Source organism: Schistocerca americana, chromosome X (genome assembly GCF_021461395.2).
Source record: "Schistocerca americana isolate TAMUIC-IGC-003095 chromosome X, iqSchAmer2.1, whole genome shotgun sequence".
In the NCBI taxonomy this organism is placed as follows: Eukaryota; Metazoa; Arthropoda; class Insecta; order Orthoptera; family Acrididae; genus Schistocerca; species Schistocerca americana.
The window spans coordinates 715,168,574-715,187,427 of record NC_060130.1 but is presented as its reverse complement, the minus strand read 5'-3'; the positions used below and the strand labels follow the sequence as shown (position 1 = coordinate 715,187,427).

Below are 18,854 nucleotides of genomic sequence, written 5' to 3'. Positions count from 1 at the left end.
TCTTAAACGTAAGATTTAAAACTTCGACTATCCTTTTGCAGGCTTGTATTGCCACACAAGATTGGTCAACAAGTTATGGATAGAAGCATTCGACTCACTTAGCCGTTTTATGTAAGAAGCATAACTTTCTCAGATTCTCAGCAAGATCTTTTCTTAGGATATGACGAAGGTAGTTGTATGCTTTGCGCATCAGTCATCTTACAGACGCACGAATTTCTAATTTTTGTCTGTCGTCATTTGCGTCTTTTTTTTTTTTTTTTACCCGAGAGTGCAACAGTTCTCCTTCTTCAACGTTTTTTGAATGTTGTTATTAAACACTGAGGGCCTTTCCCATCCTTAATCCACCTACTCAGCAAATGATTCTAAAGAGCGCGACTTACAATCAATTTAAACTTTGCCCATAATTACTCTAGGTCCATCATATTGGAACTAAATTATATCCATTTATTGTCTAAGTGGGATGCTAACAGCAGATTATCTGCTCTTTCTAGCGAAAATACTTTCCTAGCCTTCTTGAAGCATTCATTAACGTAAGTAATCATCGTCACTATGATGACATTATGATCACTAACCCCATGTCTATAACGTCACAGTCGATAATATCAGGTCTATTTGTTGCTGTAAGATCTAACACATTTCCATTGCGTGTGATCTATAGAACAAGCTGCTCAAGGCAATTTTCAGAAAACTTATTCAAAAGCGCTTCAGAAGATCATCCTGTCCACGCCACCTGCAATGAATCCATAGACGTTACAGTCAATAATCGACGGGTTAAAATCGCCCCCAACTAATATTGCGTGATACGGGTACTTCCGTCCTACTGAGCATAGACATTCTTTGAATGGTTTTAAAATTATCACGGTAGGATCGGGTGGCCCGTAAAAGCACCTAACGGTTAACTAGAGTTGATCTAGACCTGTGACACGCATCCAGATAACTTGACAGTCATACCCAATTTCGACCTCAGCGGACACAATTTTGTCGACTGCAATGAACACTCCTCCTCCAGTGGCATCTAATCTATCTGTTCGATAAATATTCCATGCCTCGCTAAATATTTCAGAGCTTTCTACTTAAGCTTTCAGGCAGCTCTCGGGCGCAAGAATAATTTAAGCCTGACAACTTCCCAAGGGGGCGGTAAATTTAGGAACTTTGTTACGAATACTTCGACAGTTTACTATTAAAATTTTGACAGCCGAAATGCTTTTACTTTGTACGCAGTCTGATTTCGCTGTCTGCATATCGACTGTCGAGTGCTCTTGTGAGGGCCTCAAAGTACCACCTAGCCTAAAAAAACATGTGCACACTGCAAGTACTCTGCTAACCTAGTAGCTGCTTCCTTTGTGCAGTACACCTCCGATCTATCAAGGCGAGTCCTACAATTCTTTGCCCCATAATGCGGGTCCAGAAATCTGCAGCCAGGATTATCACAGAATAGATGGAGCCCTTGGTTGAGACAGTCCACTTGTCTCCGAACAAAAGGACCCTGATCAATTCTGAGAATGATGCTGCAAATTGTGAGCTCTGACTGCACCCTGCAAGCGAGGTCAGCAGTCTTCACCACCTACGTCAGCTGCCTGTAAGAACTGAGGGTGGCCTCAGAACATGGCGAGCAACTCGTCATACGGTAAAACGATCAAATCTCCGACTTAACTGCAGCCAGAAAAAGATCTGGCAAGAATAGGACCAACGGCGACTGAAGAGAATCGTTCAACGTGACAGAAGTGCAACCCTTCCGCAAATTGCTGTAGAGTTTAAGGCTGGACCATCAACAAGTGATAGCATGGGAACCATTCAATGAAGCATCATCGATATGGGCTTTTAGAGCCGAACGCCTTGATGACTGAACGACACAAAGCTATAGGCCTCGCCTGGGCCCGTCAACACCGACATTGGTCTGTTGATGACTGGAAACATGTTGCCTGGTCGGACGAGTCTCGTTTCAAATTGGATCGTGCGGATGGCCGTGTATAGATATGGAGACAAACTCATGCATCCATAGACCCTACATGTCAGTAGGGGACTGTTCAAGCTGATTGAGGCTCTGTAATGGTGTGGGGCGTGTACAGTTGGAGCCATATGGGAGCTCTGATACGTCTAGATTCGACTCTGACAGGTGTCATGTACACAAGCATCCATTGATGTCCATTGTGCTTTCCAAAGGACTTGGGCAATTCCAGCACGTCAATGCGACACCCCACACGTCCAGGATTGCTACAGAGTGGCTCCGGGAACGCTCTTCTGAGTTTAAACACTTCCGCTGGCCACCAAACTCTCCACACACGAAAATTGAGCATATCTGGGATGCCTTGCAACGTGCTGTTTAGAAGAGATCTCCACCCACTCGTACTCTTACTGATTTATGGACAGCCCTGGAGGATTCATGGTGTCAGTACCCTCCAGCACAATTTCAGACATTAGTCGAGTCCATGCCACGTCATCTTGCGGCACTTATGCGTGCTTGCTGAGGACCTATACGGTATTAGACAGGTGTACCAGTTTCTTTGGCTCTTCGGTGTAGTTCCTCAAGTCGTCTCCAGTTTATTTTGTGTCAGGAAGCAAGAATATCCGAGTGGTTTTATATGATGAAATATGGAGCTCACTGTACATTAACCCCTTAACCTACAACCATGTGTAAGACTTTTAGTCCAGGATTCGGGCAAAATGTGATTATCACGAGCGTGGCCCCGGTACGTCGGTTGGGCGAAAAGTAAACTGCACGGGCTTGGGCAATGGTGCGTCGGCCGCGCGGGGTAGCCGTGCGGTCTAGGGCGTCCTCTACGGTTCGCGCGGCTCCCCTCCCCGTCAGAGGTTCGAGTCCTCCCTCGGGGATTTTTTGTGTGTGTGTGTGTGTGTGTGTGTGTGTGTGTGTGTGTGTGTGTGTGTGTGTTTTGTCGGGTTAAGTAGTACGTAAGCCTAGGGACCGATGTCATCAGCAGTTTGGTCCTATAGGAACTTACCACAAATTTCCAAAATGGTGCATCAGTCGAGTGACGTTTGCACGTTAGAATACAACATGTAGTGAAACGGCATGGGACTGCAAGAGATGCAAAGTTCCAGTGCATGTAGCTGTATGTTTCAAACGATATCACACCCTTGAAGATTATTGATCTGTCTTGTAGTTTTTTGTAAGAGTGCTAATTATGTGAATTGTGTTTTCAGGAATTGGAGATAAATGGTATTGATTTATATTATATTGACTGGTAACAATCTTTTGTGGTATTTCTAATGCATTTATTACATGAGCTTGTGATTATGCATCAAATATTTTACAAAATTAAACCAGATGGATGTTATACATCTACTTGCATTCTGTAATTCGTGCGCGATTCGTACAACATTGAACTGATTTGCTGAACTGTGGAAAGGTTCGAAGGCCAGGCGATCATATTTACATTTTTGGGCCGGGCCGTTGGGACTTATATCGCAGGTTTAGGGAGTAATTTGTTTTTCTTGTTTGATTTGACGCCAGTGAACTGAAAATAGGGTACATTACCTTGTTCAACGTTTTGAAATTTATTTTTTGATACTTTACACACCATACAAAGGTATACTGTACTAAATAGAGAGGGAAAAGGGGGGGGGGGGGGGGGGTGGCACTGGCAGTCGTTGCGCACATACCGTCAGCTCTGATTCTCTGCTGTGTGCACCAGTGACCTCATGGCATCGTTGTGTTAACTGTTAAATTTAGGAATATACCATATTCTCCTACATATAGCTCCCGTAAGGTTCGTATGGACAAGATTACAGCATGCACAGAAGTATTTAAACATTTTCCCAGTCCTCATATGTGAATAGAATGGGAGACAGCCTTAATAACGAGGTACAGTTGAGCATACTCTCTGTCATGCATTTCACAGTGGTTTGCAGAGTATGGATATAGATGCAGTTGCAGCAGAATTAAATCTATGATGTGTTACAGCTGTTGGTTGTGCCCTATCTGAAGTCCAGGACACTACGTTTCAGCAAGATACCACAACGCTGTATTTTTTTCGTGCTCTTCTTACCGACCTGAACATGGAGTGAGTTCAACTGTTGTCCTGTCCAATATGTTCTCCAGATCACTCACTTCATGAAAACATGTGGTCATGGCTTGCTGAGACACGGACACACCACCATTGCTAGCCATTACATTTGATGAACTCTGGCACAGAATTGAAGCAATATGGAACGTGATACCTACATACGTCATCTAAGCTCAGTTTGACCCAGTACCCTGGCAGGTCAGAGCCATTGTTGGCGCCAGAAGTGGCACCCTTGTCTAGAGAATTTCGCAACCTTTACACCCTCTTATCCACAAATATAGACATGTACTACTCCTGCTATACTGTATATGCACAATAGGGAAAATTTCGCTATTTGCTATACTTGCAGGATTTACAATTTCAATGGTCAGTTGTTTAGAGTCGACTATAAGATTCTTGGACAGTTCCATATAGTGGGGCTTCCAAGCTCATCTTCCTATTTTCCTATATTACTTCATTTCCCTCGTTATTTTGTACATTGTGCCGGCGATATCCGCTATAAATCTCAAATTGCATTTTAAATGTAACATTGTTTTTATTATCTGCAGATAACAACATGTCCATGGTAAATGCTTCCATACAGTGCTCTTTCTTTGTGAACGATTTTTGAATTTCTTGCATTTTTTCAGACCTATAGTACAAATGTGCCAAATTCAGGAGTGGAGTAGGAGCAGGAGGAATAAGCATTCCAACTAAGCTTTTGAGAAGTTCCATGTGTGTTGTGTCATTCCCAAGTTATAAATCTTCCTTAACTTGGAATGAGAGATGTGATTTTAAGTGTTAACGATTCGCCGAGGCTTCCGAGCCAGAAATGTACTGTAGCTTTTCCTGGGAAGGCCTTAAGTTTCTTCTGTGTTCAAGTGTGAGGAAAATACATTATCTTCTTGTTCATTATGTCTGACGTCTTTATTCCATAATCTGTACTAAAACAATATTATGAGAAGCTTTTTACAACATAACACTGATGTCACTACGTTCATTGCCCTCCGTTGTGAGCAAAGTTTAAAATCGAAGAATGTTCGTCAGAATTTGTAGTTTTTGCGTTAAAATAATTTACTGTTTTCATTTCTGAGTACTTGTTAATGCCCTCTAGTTGTATCAACAGTGGAGACAAAATGTTGAACTACAATTTCAGCTATGTTACACTGCAGTAGTAGTTGTTGTTGTTGTTGATGTTGTCTTCAGTCCAAAGACTGGTTTGATGGAGCTCTCCATGTCATTTTATTCAGTACACATCTCTTCACCTTTACATAACTACTGCAACTTACAGCCACTTGAACTTGCTTACTGTTCTGAAGCCTTGGTCTCCCTCTGCAATTTTCATTCCTTTGCCCTTTTTCCATTACCAAAGTCACTATTTCATCGTGTCCCAGGATGTGTCCAACCAAATAATCACTATGTTTAGTTGATTTGTGCACTACATTTATTTTCTCTCTGAGTCGATGCAGTACCTCTTCATTAATTATTCGAGCTACACATCTAATCTACAGCCTTCTTCTACTTCTACTTCTACTACTACTACTACTACTACTACTACTACTTCTACTACTACTACTACTACCACCCCTACTGCTACTATGGATGTGTGCGACTAAATAACTTATCTTCACACTGTTCATTTCCATGTGTATTACTTCAGTGGTTTGTAGGCCCATCCACTGAGAGATATCCATCATCATCATCATCATCATCATCATCATCATCATCATCATCTTGTGAGCTCTTCCCCATCAGCCTCATATTTTGCCTCCAAAGACCAGTTACAATGAGTGGTAGTTTAAATTTCTTATTTGAGGACCCAAAGTTTTAATTTTTTGATTCTAATTAACATCTCATGATTTTTGTTTAATCACTGTAGGACTATTTCATTTGTCACTGTCATCCACAGGATTTTCAGAAGATGGTGATAGGTCCACATTTCGAATATCCTCATGTTTATCATTATGGAGGCTTATAACATTCAACCTTCCATTCAGACCACAGATAGCATTGTGTGTACATTATTCTGATATTTAGGTTCCAATCCATATTATTAAAAGCTTGCTGATGATTACATAGAAGTACAGCAAGCAAAATTATTTGTTATTTTATGTCCATATCTAAGATATATTCTTCAGAAAAAAATGTACCAAGATACTTGAACGTCCTCCTTTTTTATCAGGTTAATAAATGGAAGTGTGGCATCATTACAAATTTCCATTGAACTTTACCACTATTAAAAGTTCCTGTCATGGCTTACTGAATATTTTTTGAATAGATACTCACAAGCAAGTACGACAAAATGCAGCCTTGCTGGTCTTCTATACAGATCTGAATCTTTTTGGATAATTCACTATTTATGATTGAATGAGTAGTTAAATTCTAAGACTTTTTGTGCACCTCAGATCATTCTCATTTATGTCTAGTTTCTTAGCAACTTCAATCAGTTCACTTAGCTGTACTCTGTCAAAAATATTTTTACAGTCAATAAAAAGACATGTGTGTATACTATATCATAGTAATTTTTCACCAGCACGTGTGTAGAAATTACATCCTCTTTTGTGCCTAACTCTTGCCTAAATCCAAGCTGCAAGACACAGAACATTTTCATTTTTATTAAGTAATCTTCTGTAAACAATTACGAGGAAAGTGTAACTCATTAAACCAAGAAGTTCCTGTTCTTCATATTTCCTTACTTTGTTCCTTCTCCCGAAAAAGAAAAAAAAACACTAATAAAAGCCACTGAGCAGAAATGAGATCAGTGTGATAATTTAGATTAAATATTATTCGATGGGTAGTAATCCTTTTTTCATTAAAGAACTTAATAGTTCTAATGGAACTTCATCTGGGCCACAAGGCTCATTACTTTCCATTGACAATATAGCACTCACAATTTGATCATTCTGAGCTATTTCGTCCTGAGGTAGATGATTAATATAAATCTCAATTGCTAACATTTTCTTTTCAGTATCAAAAAACTACCTAGTACTGATCATTAACTATTAGAATTTTTTCTCATATAAACCACCTGTGTCTATTATTTTCTTATGCATATTAAAACCATTATGTAAAACTGAAATTTATCCCATGTTCTCCCACTGACACTTCAACAACCCACTTTTATCTTCTCTACATTTTCTCCTTACTTGCTTATGAGTATTTATGTAGCTAATTTAATGTGCTTGATCTCATGGTTTTAGGAGAGTGGGTGATGACTTCCATGATCTCTGGACATGTCTTCTTGCACAAGAAGATGTACTGATTACTGCCACTAGGCTAAGTGAAGCCGTGTTCTGACAGTTGGAAAAGGTGATTTTCGAAGGTTACGAAACAGAAATTTGAGTTTGCAAAGAAAGATATGAAACAGATATTCATTATAGTAGCAATCCTCTTTTTGATAGATAAACTATGACAGTAGCAAATAAAGCACATTAAACTAGTTACAAGTAAGTAAAAAAAAAGTACAGAGGATAAAAATGGATTGTTGAAGTGTCAATGTGAGGACACAGGATTAATTAGTTTTACATGGTGGTTTTAATATGCATAAGAAAACAATACAAATAATAATGCCAGGTCCATCATCCTGAAGTGGGTCATCAAGCTCTCACAGTCATATGTTGTCTTTGCTAGCTGCAGGTCGACCAACTGTACCCTAGTTCAAATGCAACTTGGTGCCTTCCAGCGAAAGGGCCACCTGCCAGCTGACTTCCATCTACTACAGGCCGCCTACTTGAGAGTTCACGATTTGCACCTGGCCCCCTAGCTGTCGAACGTCAGTTCAAACACTATCCAGTCTCCAGGGCAATGGCTGCCATCATAACCCATCTGTCTTCAGCTATGAGAGCACTACCTTCTGGACAACGGTATCGGTAATGCAGAGAGGTGTTCCAGGTTATGCATGATAAACCAGTAGCATCACCCCAGCATTGAATTGCTTGTGCCATGTCTTGGCCCTTGCAGTGGACATACAGTGCCCTTCGTTCACTTGTACCCCACTTTGACGCATTTCTGTTCTCTGCTCTCATTCTGCTGTCGGCAAATGCACCACACCACTTTGCCCTTCTTTTGATGCATTCATTTCTCTGTATTCAGCACGACTGATAAGGGGACCACGCCTACTCATCACCACCAATTTTGTGTAGACTTATAGTATATGCAGAACTTGGGTAGAAATGAAAGTTAAATATGACCAAGTGTTAATTAAAAAGAAAGCTGTATTTTTGGCGTGGGCTCGACGTGAAAGGAGCCATTTATGCTAGCGCAGTATTCAGGCAGTGGTTGACACAGCAAAAGAACTTCACACACGTAACATGAGGGTCGTGGGGGGCGAGTCTGTATGTGGAATTTTTTTTATTTTCAATTTTTACATTACTTATACTGCAAGTAAGCATAAATAACGCTCAATCTATTGTATTTATTAGCATTTTCATTAACACCACGAAAAACTGAGGAAAAGGAAAAGTTAGGACTAAAAATAAATTTTCAGAGAGGAATTTTAAGGCGTACACGAGAACTTTGCGTGTAAATTTAGATTCTTTTGTTATTTCACAGTTGATTTACACATTCTGTGGTGATATTCATCGTAAAAAACAGGGGAAACTAGTGTTTCCTGCAGTGGTCAAGGGCTGTTCGAATGTCAGAATGAAATTGACTGATTACCAAATCCTGTACACTATAATTACAATCTCTTCTTGGAAAGTTATTTGCAGAGTGCTCGTGGACACTAAGTATAAAACTTTCTTCCAAATTATTTGTTATCCCAAATTTTCTTTTTCATGCCTTTAATGAGGATATTCATAAATACAATGTATTGAGCATTATTTCTGTTTATTTTAGGTTTCAGAAATGTAAAAATTGGAAACAAAACGAAAATTTCCTCATATAGACTCGACCCCACATCCCTCAGATTACCGTACCCCACTCTTTCCAAAGTGCCAGACACTCTCTGGAAATTGTGTTAAAACAGGTGACTCACACGTCCCCTGACCCATGCCAGAAATGCTTTTTTTTTTTTTTTTCTCCAAACGCTTGGCCAGCTGCAGTTCCAACTCCTATCATATTTTCTTTATGCATGTCCTGCATATCCCGTAAACTTGGGCTAAATCAGTGTTGAGGGGTAGGTGCAGTCCCCTTTTGAGTGCAGTGGGCATTATGCACATGCACACACTATCGCCATGGGGATATAAGCCCATGTCCCTTTAGAGGCCAGTTCGAGGCCTCAGAGCTCTTCTAGTGGCCACACCACCTTCCATAAGCAACAAGATTACGATTCCTTCAGCAGCTTTCATTTTACAACTTCTGGCTCATTTCTTGTTGAATGACCCTAACAACTGCAGCTTAGTTGCTGTGTAAATTCTACACAACCTTTAGCTCTATGTATTTTATCGCTGCTACCTTCGAAATTTCAACGAGAATATTGAACCGAGCTTTGCCAAATGTTTTCTCCACATCTACATATGCTATAAACGTAAGTCTATCTTTTTTTTTTAAATCCATCTTCTGACGTAAGTCATTGGGTCAGTATCACCTTGCGTTTTCCTGCATTACTCTGGAAGCTAAACTGACATTCCACAAGGTAACCTTTTATCAGCATTCCAATCCTTCAGTAGATAATTCGAAATAATGTTTTTCAGTGATGACTTATTTGAACTTATGAGTAAGTAATACACCTGTCATCATCTGATTTCTTTAGAAACGGGATTATTACGTTCTTCTTGACATTTAAGTGTACTTCACCTGCCTAGTATACCTTGAATACTAGGTGGAATAGTGTTCTCATTGTTGGTTTTCCTAACTATATTATTAATTATGGGGGACTGTCAGCTACTACAGCTGCACTGCAGCGACTTATGTCTTTCCATGTAAAGTCTGCTTCTTGCAGTATCATATAACAGACATGATCACCTACTTCTTCCTTTTCCACAATATTGTCCTCAAAATTCTCTCCCTTTCATAGTTTTATATATTCCTTCCATTTTTCAGCCTTTCCTCCTTTTTTATTTCTGGCTTTCAATGTGAGTGCTTCATCTGCTTTTCTTTCCTCAAGCAGTTTCTTAATTTTCTGTTTATGCTATGTATCTTTCCCACAATCACACATGCTTCTACAGCTTTGCATTTCTCCTCTAGTCATTCGTACTTTGGCATTTTGCACTTCATGTCGATCTCATTTTTAGACATCTGTATTCCCTTTTGCACGCTTCATCTGCTGCATTTATATATTTTCTCCTTTCGTCATTCAGATCCAGTATCCCATGTCTTCGCCAAGGATTTCTACTAGGACTTGTCTTTTTACCTATTTAACCCTTTGTTAACTTCACTGTTTCACCCCTCCTCTATCATAAGCCCAGGTGTGGCCCCAACGTTATTGGCAGCCATCTTCTTGCATTTTATATAGTGTCCTTAGCTAAAGAGCGTTGTATTACCAGTTGGGGGACTGCAGTATACAACTACAGAATGGATCACGTGTTTGACCCTGTGCAGAACTGTTTAGGTGTTTTAAACCCTAAAAAAACAATATTTCCAATGTGCTTCTCTGTACTCTCCGTCAACCATAACCTTGCAGTGTCAACTAACACACAGTTGCTGTATGGTAACGTTCTGCTGTATGTCTATTGAAGGAATAGTGAAAAAAGCCACCATCTGCCTGTAAACTTACATGGATCTGCGTTAAAGGATAGTAGATGGAGTGATCGGTTGAAAATGGCTCTGAGCACTATGCGACTTAACTTCTGAGGTCATCAGTCGCCTAGAACCGCTCGGCCACTCCGGCCGGCTGATCGGTTGAGATGGGGTTGTAATGAAGTATGGTTTAATGGTAGGCTGATGAAGCAATCTAGAAAAAGGGAGATCTTGCTGCAGGTCATTTATAGCGCATGTAACCATTTTTTTCTGTTGTTCTCTTGGGGTGCATAAGCTGTGTGGTATAATCTGCATTCGACTTGTATATAATGGCGTGTTCTGCGTGTTACTCAGAGCACCATCTACCTGCGATCATTAACAGCAAACCTCTCCATGCCACAGTCATCAGAGGACTTCCAACTTGTGTCATGAAACTTGTCCATTGACGAAAAGCCTGTTTTGATACCCTCCTCTAGGCAAACGAAGATGTATGTGAAGTACTCCATTTCTCTGTCGCATCTTGGGAGATAAATCAAGTCTTCAGTTTCATATCTATGGCCATTCTAAGTTGGTGGCAAGTATTTGTGACTATCCTTGACTCATGGTACTAACATACACTTCATTGAGCTGTTCCGGCGTCATGATCGACCACACCTTCATGGAGCTGCGAGGTGAATCAATGTGTGGTTAGAGATGGCTCTGAGGGCAGCCACCTTTACTCATGTTTGTCTGGTGCCTGACGGGACTAACAACAGCTGGGGTTTCACTAGGCATGGCCTACACCTAAACAGGACTAGGAAGGTAAGATTGGTAGAGCTGATTCATAAAGGTATAGAGGATGGATCTCGGGCCACACATGGTCAAATACCTGTTGTCACGAGCAGGTTCAAAAAATGGTTCAAATGGCTCTAAGCACTATGGGACTTAACATCTGAGGTCATCAGTCCCCTAGACTTAGAACTACTTAAACCTAACTAACCTAAAGACATCACACACATCCATGCCCGAGGCAGGATTTGAACCTGCGACTGTAGCAGCAGCGTGGTTCTGGACTGAAGCGGCTAGAACCGCTCGTCCACAGTGGCTGGCCTCGTGGGTACGAAAAGTAAATATTTTTTGGGATAAATCCAGACAACAGGTTCCCCTGCCTAAAGAGTATCTCCAGCACTTTAAAAAATACTGAAAATCTCTCACAAGACAGATTTAAACACTCCAAATTTCACACATACCAGATGTCACAAAGAAAAACAAACCATTGGAATGAATCCTCCATCAAAACGCGCAATCATTAAAAAATAAAATACAACTATTAGAAGTCGAGCTCCAGTCTTTGAACTGCACAGTAGTTTGTGTTACTGAGCACTGGTGTAGAGACACAGAAATCCAACATGTAGTATTATCATTGTATGAAAGAACAAACTCTTACTGCAGAACTGCTTTAAGGGGTGGAAGATCATGCATTGATATCAGAAAATGAACACAGTTCAAATGAAGACATGACCTCAGTAGAGTAAGTGAAGACCAACACTGAAATACCAGCTTTTGAATTAACAGGGCTTGACATCACCAAGAAATTAATCATTTTGTGTGTGTACAGATATCCCAGTGGTAGTGTGGACACTTTTTTCAATAAATTAACAGAAGATATAGAGAAAGTCTGAAGTACAAGTCGAGTGTATAGTGTCCTTCATAGCCGAAGTAAATTTTGTTAAATATTTGGTTTCATTTTCCGACGAGATAGTCGATTCAAAAAGATAATATTACTTTCCATCTGAATGAATCGTGTTAGGACTCGTCAACTAGTGAGAAACTAAGCAGCCTGTCTGATGTAGGATCTCGAGACAATATTCACGACAAGACATTAATATAGAAACTGAACCAGTTCGGTTAATGGAAAGTGAATCAGAGAATATTATCTTGAAAGTGTGTAGTCCGCAAAACATAGCATCCACTTCCACAGAGATGAGATTGAATACAGGTTTAATTAATATGAGACCGACAACAATGTCCAGGAACGACTTTTTTCTGGATTTTCCGTAGATTCGAAGCTAAAGAAAAGCAACGTGACGAAGCACTGTTGTTGAAACAAAGTAAGCAACAGGAGGCTCGTTACAAAGAACGTGAGGAGCAGTTAGCGCTTGAAGGAAAGGATAGTGAAGAAAGACTGGAACAGAGGGAAAAGTTGCTGGATGAAAATCGCACCTGTATCAATGACCTTTCATCAGTAACATTACAGATGCCAAGTTTGTTTTGTTTGCCGAAGATACAAACATTGCAATAAATAGCAAATCAAGTGTAGTCTTAGAAAGATCGGCTAATAAAATACTTGTGGATATTAAATCACTGGTTCCTAGCCAATTCTTTGTCACTAAACGTTGAAAAAACACACTACATGCAGTTCAGAACTTGTAAGGGGTGTCCCACGAGTATATGCCTAACATACGATGGCAAGCAGATAGAAGAAGTGGACAGTGTTAAATTCTTGGGATTACAGCTTAACAATAAATTCAACTGGGAGGAGCACACCACGGAACTGCTGAAGCATCTTAACAAATCTCTATTTGCAATGCGAATTGTGTCTGACATAGGGGATATAAAAATGAAAAGCTGGCATATTATGCTTACTTTCATTCCCTAATGTAATATGGGATTATTTCTTGGGGTAATTCATAAACCCAAGCTAAAGTTTTCTGGGCACAAAAACGTGCAATAAGAGTTATATGCGGTGTGAACTCAAGAACATCCTGCAGAAGCCTGTTTAGGGAATTAGGGATACTAACTACATCTTCCCAATATATTTATTCCTTAATGAAATTTGTCATTAAAAATATATCAAAAAAATATATTCAAACCAACAGCTCAATTCATGCAATCAGTACTAGAAATAAGAATAATCTTCACAAGGATTTAAAGTCACTTACTCTTGTACAAAAAGGTGTGCATTATTCAGGAACACACATTTTCAATAACTTGCCAGCAGCCATAAAAAGCTTAACAACCAATGAAATTCAGTTTAAGAGAAGCCTAAAGGATTTATTGGTGGCCAACTCCTACTCCACTGATGAATTTCTCAGTAGAACCAACTGATTATATATATAAAATCTAACTTCCCCATTTCAGTGCAGTAATGTGTTTATTGTAAATAAGTATTGTAGTAGTTATATTATATGTTTGTTACCTTATAAACGAAAAACATTTCTTTTTTTAAATTTTAAAGTCAGTGCATTAGTGCGATCTTAGTAAATGAGTGTTTGTAAAATGATTATTTCATATAGCGTTCATTAAAAAAAAAATGACGATCATTCCACTTGGGACCTGTGGAAGGTACATTAGCTTATTTGTTTTTCTGACATGTTCTACATCCTGGAGGACCTCCTCACTACTGATCAATTGGAATGAAAGTAAATCTAATCCTGTCAAATAAACGAAGTTTTGGTAAGGCGAGACGACGTGATAATTGCGACAGGCGATAAGACGCCAGGTACAATTCTACATTGTTTGCCACCTTTTGGTCAGTTGGCGATGACAGAAACAAGGCGGACGCCCTGCAATGTTTCTCAAACAATTTTGCAGAAAATCATCATCATCATCATCATCTAAGACTGATTATGCCTTTCAGCGTTCAGTCTGGAGCATAGCCCCCCTTATACAGTTCCTCCATGATCCCCTATTCAGTGCTAACATTGGTGCCTCTTCTGATGTTAAACCTATTACTTCAAAATCATTCTTAACCGAATCCAGGTACCTTCTCCTCGGTCTGCCCCGACTCCTCCTACCCTCTACTGCTGAATCCATGAGTCTCTTGAGTAACCTTGCTTCTCCCATGCGTGTAACATGACCCCACCATCTAAGCCTGTTCGCCCTGACTGCTACATCTATACAGTTCATTCCCAGTTTTTCTTTGATTTCCTCATTGTGGACACCCTCCTGCCATTGTTCCCATCTACTAGTACCTGCAATCATCCTAGCTACTTTCATATCGGTAACCTCAACCTTGTTGATAAGGTAACCTGAATCCACCCAGCTTTCGCTCCCATACAACAAAGTTTGTCGAAAGATTGAACGGTGCACGGATAACTTAGTCTTGGTACTGACTTCCTTCTTGCAGAAGAGAATAGATCGTAGCTGAGCACTCACTGCATTAGCTTTGCTACACCTCGCTTCCAGTTCTTTCACTATGTTGCCATCCTGTGAGAATATGCATCCTAAGTACTTGAAACCGTCCACCTGTTCTAACTTTGTTCCTCCTATTTGGCACTCAATCCGTTTATATTTCTTTCCCACTGACATTACTTTCGTTTTGGAGATGCTAATCTTCATACCATAGTCCTTACATTTCTGATCTAGCTCTGAAGTATTACTTTGCAAACTTTCAATCGAATCTGCCATCACAACTAAGTCATCCGCATATGCAAGACTGCTTATTTTGTGTTCACATATCTTAATCTCACCCAGCCAGTCTATTGTTTTCAACATATGATCCATAAATAATATGAACAACAGTGGAGTCAGGTTGCAGCCTTGTCTTACCCCTGAAACTACTCTGAACCATGAACTCAATGTACCGTCAACTCTAGCTGCTGCCTGACTATCCATGTAAAGACCTTTAATTGCTTGCAAAAGTTTGCCTCCTATTCCATAATCTTGTAGAACATACAGTAACTTCCTCCTACGAACCCGGTCATATGCCTTTTCTAGATCTATAAAGCATAGATACAATTCCCTGTTCCACTCATAACACTTCTCCATTATTTGCTGTAAGCTAAAGATCTGGTCCTGACAACCTCTAAGAGGCCTAAACCCACACTGATTTTCATCCAATTGTCCTCAACTAATACTCGCACTTTCCTTTCAACAATTCCTGAGAAGATTTTACCCACAACGCTGATTAAAGAGATACCTCTATAGTTGTTACAATCTTTTCTGTTTCCATGTTTAAAGATTGGTGTGATTACTGCTTTTGTCCAGTCTGATGGAACCTGTCCTGACTCCCAGGCCATTTCAATTATCCTGTGTAGCCATTTAAGACCTGACATTCCAAAAATGATTCAAATGGCTCTGAGCACTATGGGACTTAACATCTATGGTCATCAGTCCCCTAGAACTTAGAACTACTTAAACCTAACTAACCTAAGGACAGCACACAACACCCAGCCATCACGAGGCAGAGAAAATCCCTGACCCCGCCGGGAATCGAACCCGGGAACCCGGGCGTGGGAAGCGAGAACGCTACCGCACGACCACGAGATGCGGGCCTGACATTCCACTGTATTTGATGAGTTCCGACTTAATTTCATCCACCCCAGCCGCTTTATTGCACTGCAATCTATTGACCATTTTTTCCACTTCCTCAAATGTGATCCTAGTTCCATCATCATTCCTATCCCATTCTACCTCGAAATCTGAAACATTACTGATCGCATTTTCACCTACATTGAGCAACTCTTCAAAATATTCCCTCCATCTGCCCAAGGCATCCACAGGATTCACCAGCAGTTTTCCTAACCTGTCCAAAATACTTGTCATTTCCTTCTTACCTCCCTTTCTAAGACTGCTAATTACACTCCAGAATGGTTTTCCAGCAGCTTGACCCATAGTCTCCAACCTGTTTCCAAAGTCTTCCCACGATTTCTTCTAGGATGCTACAATTATCTGTTTGGCTTAGTTTCTTTCTTCAACATAACTTTCTCTGTCTACCTGGGTTCTGGTTTGTAGCCATTTTTGATACGCCTTCTTTTTCCTTTTACAGGCTGCCTTGACTGTATCATTCCACCAAGCTGTTTGCTTCATCCTACTTTTACACACTATTGTTCCAAGACATTCTTTAGCCACTTCTAGTACTGTGTTCCTGTACCTTGTCCATTCCTTTTCCAATGACTGTAATTGACTACATTCAACTAACTGGTACCTTTCTGAGATCGCTGTTATGTACTTGTGCCTGATTTCCTTATCCTGAAGTTTCTCCACTCTTATCCTCCTACAAATGGACCTGACCTCCTGCACTTTCGGCCTCACAATCCCAGTCTCACTGCAGATTAAATAATGATCAGTGTCATCAAAGAATCCCCTGAATACACGTGTGTCCCTCACAGCCTTCCTGAATTCCTGATCTGTTATTATATAGTCAATGACAGATCTGGTTCCCCTGCCTTCCCAAGTATACCAGTGAATGTTTGCAGAAACTATTCGGCAAAAATAATAATAATAATTTTTGCCTTACATATAGCTTTGTGTGTGAGCTTCATAATTATGTGCCCGTCATTTAATTAATGATCATAATTACTGAGATATTTTCGAGCAAGTAAAAGACAACGCGAAATTCGAAAAAGTTTGCAATGAAAAATACAGGTCGTCAAGATTTTGCGTTTGGTGCATATTACTAATGTGTTGCTGCGTATGAGACTTAACTAACATATCGAATTTGCCTTTAGACTTGGGAGGAGGTCTCTCGCTGTCACCAATCTCGAGAAATTTGATCTGATGTAACACACTCATTTGCGATCGCGCGCCCAGCAATAATGCTAGAATGAATAGACACGACATTCCTCATATTTCATCAACTGTTTGAGATATCGAAATGATATTTTGGCAAATGAAAGCACGCAATGAGGAGAGTATTTTTTCATGTGGTGATTGTGCAAAACTTCATTGTCTACCATGGCACTCCACTAACTACGGACTTTCGTGATGAAACAATATGATTTTTAATGGCCATCCATAGCTAGTGAAACGAGAAATGCCACGCGTTTTCGAACAACATATGTGATGACATTAAACTTTTGTTTTTGTACCGAGGATGTGCTTTTTTGTATGCTATTGACATTACTTTTCCTCAGTTACTCACTTAATAAACCTTGATAAACGGCTGTTTCAGAATTCTCTTGCAATTACGTCTGTACAACATGTTAGTGATGTGGCACTGTGTAAACTACGCTTTTTTGGCAGAAGTACATTTTAATATGGCAACATGAGAAATGTGTAGGTCTTACTCAAAATTCGCCACTCATGACGCTTCTGTGAAAATTACAAATGTTTAACAAGCCAGACGAAAATAAGTAGCTGCTTTTGTTGCATTTTCAGTGGAATTCTTTTTAGATCCCAACGAAAGTACAGATGACAGCAGATCTTTTTTGCACAGTAACCACAGAAGCGCGAGCGTGGAGGGGCTCCACTTTGCAAAGGCTTCAGTTTAGAATGGCATTTTTCCTCCAGCACTCATCACTTCCCCTACAGCGCCTGGCAACATTGGATTCCACTGACATTATACAGTAGAATATAAAACTTCGGAAACAGTGACAGTTATTCAATGAGTGTGGGAGAAATAACAAAAATTATCACACGGGAAATGGCAGCGGTAGTCATGGGAGAGGCGAGACCAGAATAATAATGGAAATGATGTTTACGAGTAATCACAGAACAATAACGCCTACCAAGTTCCAAACCGAAACCAACATGACACCAATCCGCAGAATGGGAATAGAAAGCACCATGGAGACACTACTGGTGACAATCACATCCCCAACAGTCAAAAACAAGTAGATATAATTCTGGTATATGGCGAACCCCAACATGCTTGGCAGCTAGTCCAAATCAGAGGCCTACTGCTGTACAAAATCAGTAACCGAGGACGAGGTAACTTGCAAGAGTAAGATAACTACATAATGTGCCCTAACCAGAATTAACGAGTAAGAATAGTGAAGGTCATAATGAGAACCGACCTGGTCCACCTACACAGTTAAACTAGCCTTTGGATAGTGGTTCAGGATTGGAGCGGAGGCGCCTCACTATATAAGCATGTTAAGGTATAATGGCGCCCATGATACACACATGAACTATGCGCCGAACAGCGGGCGTGTCAGAAAACTGGAAAATATGTAGTACAAGCTGCAGTCTGTGCAAGGAATGGAGATATTCCATTTACTGTGGTAATCGATACCGGAGCTACGACGAGTGTGTTGAGTTATGCATTTATAAAGAATTGTGTCAGATGCACAAAATACCATCTTTTCCAGTCTAAGGATGCAGAGTAGTAGGTGCGGTGCTACTGGTGCCAAATCGCAGGTACTTAAGACTCAGGTACAGGTGGCGCTGTTAATGGGAAATGGAGCCTTTACATGACACGTTCCTAGTGATGTAGGATTTATCAGCGCTCTGTATCGTGGGTTGGGATTTCATCAGAAAGAGAAACGGAAAAATCTCCCTCTCATCTGGTACCTATATGTTCGATAATTT

The 18,854-nt window shown here is 40.3% G+C and overlaps 1 protein-coding gene across 3 annotated transcripts in view; it reads right to left on the bottom strand.

Moving 5' to 3' along the window:
* The window catches only part of LOC124555557 (transmembrane protein 43 homolog), a 248,401-nt gene that overhangs the window by 161,563 nt on the left and 67,984 nt on the right, over positions 1–18,854 (bottom strand). The gene's annotated exons all lie outside the window — the stretch shown is intronic.